Genomic DNA, 6,217 nt, shown 5'->3' with positions numbered 1-6,217 from the left:
TTCCGTTGCCATCTGACAGATTTGAATGTCCCCATGTGGTCTGTTGAGCAAGGGATGGCTTTCAGGCACGCACTGCTGGGCAGCTCTATGGGATAGCAAAAGTTCCCATCTTTGTGCAGAAGTGTCCCAAGTTTTCTGACTTCAAACCTCTGAATGAGAAGGCATTTTTGCAAATCATGAATATAACTCTTGACTGCTTATAAATATCTCTAAAATATAAACCGCTCACTTTTGTCTTGGAAAATGTGGCGCAGAATACAGCCAGTACCCAATGTTTAGAAGAGTCGTTTCTTGGGATCCTAAGCTTGGTGGAAGAGTTAGAGGTCATCGAGTGCACCCGGGTTCCCAGGACACAAGTGCTCGGGATGACACCCTCCTCCAGACTGCTGGTCATTTCCTGAAGGCTTTTCATTGTGAAAGTTTTCCTTTCATGGAGCTCTTACTGACACTGTTTTCCGGAAGATACCCACCTTGTCCTTTGTCTTCCGTTTGCACCACATCAGGTAACAAATACCTTTTGAAAACCAGTATTATTCTTGTTCCCTACTTTACTGTCCTTCAGATGAAATAGTCTTAGTTTTTTCAATTTTCCCACATGGAATTTTGTCCCAGACTCTGACAATTCTTGTCTCTGGCCTTTGCACCATTTCTAGATCCATTTGATAGTACATTTCTTATTCCATAGCATCCACATTAAAACAAAAGTCCAAAAACGGGCCAAAGGGCACCAAGACGTCACCAACCACGACCTAGAAATAACCTTAATAAACAGTGAGTGTAGCAAATGAAAAGGAAAACCTCTTTACCTGTCACTATTTTTGTCTGCTTCACCATGGATTGTGTTCATTTACACACTTCCTGGTATTTCCCATACAAATTCTTATGTCAAAAACAATTTTTTTTAAAAAATTAAGTTTTGAAATTAACTGTAGCAATTTTAAATGCTCTATATTGAATTTCACCTTCAAAAAAAAAAAAAAGGAAGCATTGCCTCAACGAATAAAACTAACTTAAAAAATGCACTTCCCTCCCCAGTATGTACCTTTTCCTATTTAGCTGATAAAGAATGATGATGGACTCTGACAGCAGGCAACCAAACATCTTTTTTGAATGTTTTGGTTATTTTACCCCTTAAAAAAATTCTATTTTTCTTGAGTGCTCAGCCAACTTTATATCCTCTAAATCTCTGTCGCTGTGATATTAGGACCTCTAGCTTAAAGAATTAAGATATAGGTAGACATAGCAATTTCCTGATTTCAGCCCTGTGAGGTTCTTCGTATCACATACATTTCTGTCTTTGTCCCTATTAACCTGGCTCCCGTGCATCCCCCGGGCTCTGTGTGTGGGGTTTCCTATGGGCAGGCACACAGCTCGTCTCTTACTACAGATGTGCCTCCTTAGCTGTGGTTTCACTTACAGGCGGCCAGCTGGGTCTGGAAGCAGGAGTCCTCCTTCTGACCTATCCTCAGAAGGCCAGGAGTAGCCTAATGCCAGCTTATACTGCCTGTGTGGCTCTCCTCACTTCACCCGGTCCCTCAGGCCTTGTGTCCGCTCACATCATCACAAGAAGAAGGAGGATGAGTGCAGGACAAGAAGGTATTTTGAGGGAGAGACAGGGAGAGACCACATTCACATCACTGTTAGTACAGTTTATTGTTATCTTTGCTCTATTTTATGACTAGTTATTGTTACTCTCATAGTGTATGAATTAAACTTTATCGTAGGCATGCGTGTATAGAAAAAAGCATAGTATATGAAAGGTTCGGTACTATCCATGATTTTAGGCATCTACTGGTGGTCTTGAGACATATTCCTTGAGGATGAGAGGAATGGCTGTATTATGTTTTAAAGTCACTCATTAATTCTTTTTTTTTTTTTAAGATTTTATTTATTTGAGAGAGAGAGAATGAGAGACAGAGAGCATGAGAGGGAGGAGGGTCAGAGGGAGAAGCAGACTCCCTGCCGAGCAGGGAGCCCGATGCGGGACTCGATCCCGGGACTCCAGGATCATGACCCGAGCCGAAGGCAGTCGCTTAACCAACTGAGCCACCCAGGCGCCCAAAGTCACTCATTAATTCTTAAAAATAAGTAAATAAACAGAGAAAGAAAACCACTCATTAATTCTTGACAACAGAGTCATCTGCTCACCCTTAATAGTCATGTCCCTAGACTAGCACAAGTCTCATTTCTGCCCTGGAGTCTGTCAATGGCGATGAAATAAATTAAGAGCTTTTCTTTGGGGTTTTAACTGATTTGTCTGTTAGGGAGGGATGGTGATGGACGGGATCACTGGGAAAGCTGACCTCAGTGGGCCGTGGTGTGGTGCCTAAAAGACCAGAGAAGGGTTGTAGGGAAGGGTTGTAGCCAGAATGTGATGTGAATGGAGTTCTTTTTTGCTGCCCCATTTCTCCACTCAAGACATTTCCTTCATGCTCAAAGATGATGTTAGTGTTTCAGAGAACAAAGTGTCCACACTGTGGGGCTCCTCCATGGGCCCTTGCCCTCAATGAAGCATTCTCACCCAGTGACTGACCACATCGTGGCCCGCTCTCTGAAGAAGTGATGGTAAAACCCGGCCAGCATCACATTCAGTTTAGTAATTGCATTCCACACTTTGACGAATCTCAGTCATTGAAGCTGAGTAAGGAGGAAAGTATTTTAGACAGCAGAGTTTTGGAAGTAGCATGTTTTAAAATTATTTTGACTGTTGTTAACTTTTTTGTGCACTATTGTCTTCCAAGTAATAGGTAATTTGAGTAAGGTAGAGGAATATGGATAACGAAAACATTAAATTTGATGAAGACCCACCGTACACACCTTAAGTGGAGCTTAGCACCTCTGGATTGAGAAGACCCAAGGGAGAAAGATGTCAGGCCGTATGGCTTGCATATTTAGCTTCAAGTGTTGTGCTCCAGCAGAAAACAAAATAGATCCTTGGGACACACTGGTTTTGCCATCAATACTTTACTTGTACTTGGGGAAACAAACACTGATTTAAGGAAACTGTAGAGTAAGCAATATTGAATAACTCATACCCATAATAGATGATATTAAAATAAACATGTAGCTCCAAATAGACCCGTGATAATTGTCCCATTACCTCACCATCAAAGTGCAGTGTGTTGAAATGTGTTTCCCCAAAAATGTATTCAAGTCCTGACCCACAGCAGCTGGGAATGTGGCCTTATTTGGAAATGGGATCTTTGCAGATTTAACCAAGTGAACACAAGGTCATAGTGGTATAGGGTGGGCCCTAATCCAATATAACTGGTAAATAAAGGTGAACTTTGGACACAGGCACACGTGGAAGCAGAGAGACAGAGACTATAGTAATGTGGAGGAACAAGCAGAGGAACGCCAAGCATTGCCAATGCCACCAGAAATAAGAGAGGGGCCTGGGACAGTTCCCTTCTCAGAGCCTCCAGAAGGAACCAACACTGCCAAAACCTTGATCTCAGATTGCTAGCCTCCAGAACTGAGAACAATTTTATGTTGTCTTAGGCCACCCTGTCTGTAGTGCTTCATTATGGAGGGAAACTAATCACATGGTAGACTTTGAGCTACTGGAATGAAGACCTGGGTCTTCCTGTTAGGGCTCAGGGTGCAGATGTTCTTTGGTTACAATCACACCACACCCAAGTCAGAATTCTGTGCAAGGCCAGACACCTCTCCACACAGATTGGAAATAAAAATCTGCAAGTATCTTACACTATGTATTAAATTTGACCATCTAAAATTAAAGCCATTTTATAAATCAAATTCAGCTGCCAGCTCCAGACTCCTACTATAAGTTACATACTGTGCTCCCACAGTACACCACGGGGAATCTAAATATCACTGAATATTGTATATCTGTTGGTCCTAGTTCAGTACATTACTTCCCATATTCCTAGTACTATTCTTGTTGGTAAGGTGAAACAAAGTCATTCACTATACTGGAACTAATTTGAGGGGCGGGGTCCCCATTTTTCCGAATATTAACAAAAAATAAGTTTCTCTTCCACTATCCTCAGCCCTTTTTTCCACCCCTTCCTTGGCCATCCCAACACCAAAGTGTTGGGGAAAGAGGTACCTGTGTGTTGCTTGCATGCCCAGGAGTGAGGAAGTGGGGTGTATGGAGGCTGAGGGAATGGGGGTCATGGAGATTGAAGGAAAAAGAGGTCACTCATGCAAGTGGGACATTGGACATTGAGAAAATAATGAAGTGATTGAACTAATGAGGAAATGTACTAAGGATAATTGCTACCATTTTTCTTCAGGTCAGAGGAGGAAATTACAACCAAGAAAAGAGGAAAGGCTAAATAAAGTTTTGAAGTGTTGGGCTAGAATTGCAGATACAGGTATGAATTTTTTTTTTAAGATTTATTTATTTATTTGAAAGAGAGAGAGTATGGAGAATAAGGGCAGAGGAGAGGGAGAAATAGTCTGAAGCAGACTCCCTGCTGAGTGTGCAGCCCAACATGCGGCTCGATATTATGACCCTGAGATCATGACCTGAGCTGAAACCAAGAGTCAGATGCTCAACCTACTGAGCCACCCAGGTGCCCCTGAATTCATTTTCTAAAATCGCATAACACAAGTAGAAAAAGCATAGCTACAGATGTACTGGTGTGGAGATATGTGTGTGCACGTACATGTGCATATTCCCTAGCTCCACTGCCATAAGCTGTAAACACACCTGAAATCCCGATGTTGGCTTCTCCTAGCCATCTTCCAATGAGGGGGACCAGGACTCCTTGGATAAGAGGCAGATTCCAGGGCTGACGAGGGAAATTGCAAGATGGATTTAGGATAACTTATGCCAGGAAGAACGGCTTCAAAGGATGGAAAGGACACAGGAGCCAACTGGAAGAGGCTTAGCATGGTTAAACTCAGGACAATGTAAGCATGAAAAAAATCTATGATAATGTGTTATGATTTGTTGAATAAAACAGAAATACATGAGTAAACAAACAAATGAATACATGAAGTAAATAAATAATACATGAAGAGGGAAAGCTTTTCCTTATGATAAAATGCCAACTAATAAATGCAGAAGGAAGGTTAGAAATAGGAAATGACGATTTATCAACCAGCACAGTGGTTGTTGATACGAGCAGGAGACCTCAATGGGCGCTAATGCCATGGAGTGGGATTTCTACAAGAAACAGGATATTACCTCAAAAGTCTCCTCAGAGAATATATATTAATTTCAAAGGGGAAAGTGGTGACTTTATGCTTAAGAAGCACGGTAGAGGTCCTCTTTCCGCCATCTTTCCATGCCGCCATAATGGTGTGCATGTGGCAGATGCTCTCAAGAGCATTAACAATGCTGAGAAGAGAGGCAAACGCCAGGTTCTTATTAGGCCGTGCTCCAAAGTCATCGTCCGGTTTCTCACTGTGATGATGAAGCATGGTTATATTGGCGAATTTGAAATCATTGATGATCACAGAGTAGGGAAAATTGTTGTGAACCTCACGGGCAGGTTAAACAAGTGTGGAGTGATCAGCCCCAGATTTGATGTACAACTGAAAGATCTAGAAAAATGGCAGAATAACCTGCCCCCGTCCCGCCAGTTTGGTTTCACTGTCCTGACAACCTCAGCTGGCATCATGACCATGAAGAAGCAAGACGAAAACACATAGGAGGGAAAATCCTGGGATTCTTTTTCTAGGGATGTAATACATACGTGCAAATAAAATGCCTCAATGGACCAAAAAAAAAAAAAAAAGAAGAAGAAGAAGCACAGTAGAGCTGGTGACCCAGGCTAATATGCCCACTGGAGGAAGGAGGCGACATAATGTGCCTCTTCATGGGGCAACTGAGAAGGGCATTCAGACCCTCCTGTTACCATGTGCCCTGAGGGGACACAGAAAAACCCCAAATGGACCCTGACCACGGTCCCCTTAAATTTATCAAGGTCAAAACAGGGAAACCCTAAAAAGCTCTTTGAGGTTGAAGGAGGTTGAACCACAGGACCACTGAATGCAGGGCGGGATTCTGGATCCTGAGCCTGGGAAAAGCAAAGGGATATTGCTGGGAAGTTGGTGGAAGTGTGCATGGGTGTGAAGCATTGCATCAGTGTTGATTTCCTGATATAGAGGCTTATCTGTTGATAATATATGATTGTTTCCCTGTTAGTTTGTGAGATACAAAGTAGAATTTTGCGAAGTCTGCTAGAATGAGTCTTAAAAGGTAAATCCATAGTACACTTTCTTTATCTTCATCTCTGCAGCT

At 42.4% G+C, this 6,217-nt stretch overlaps 1 pseudogene; it reads left to right on the top strand.

Moving 5' to 3' along the window:
- The first annotated feature begins 5,118 nt into the window (after positions 1–5,118).
- LOC110581152 lies at positions 5,119–5,654 on the top strand (annotated as a pseudogene).
- The last annotated feature ends 563 nt before the right edge of the window (positions 5,655–6,217 follow it).

This window comes from Neomonachus schauinslandi, chromosome 5 (genome assembly GCF_002201575.2).
Source record: "Neomonachus schauinslandi chromosome 5, ASM220157v2, whole genome shotgun sequence".
Classification (NCBI taxonomy): domain Eukaryota; kingdom Metazoa; phylum Chordata; class Mammalia; order Carnivora; family Phocidae; genus Neomonachus; species Neomonachus schauinslandi.
The sequence above is the reverse complement of the archived record's forward strand: the minus strand, read 5'-3'. Positions and strand labels throughout refer to the sequence as shown.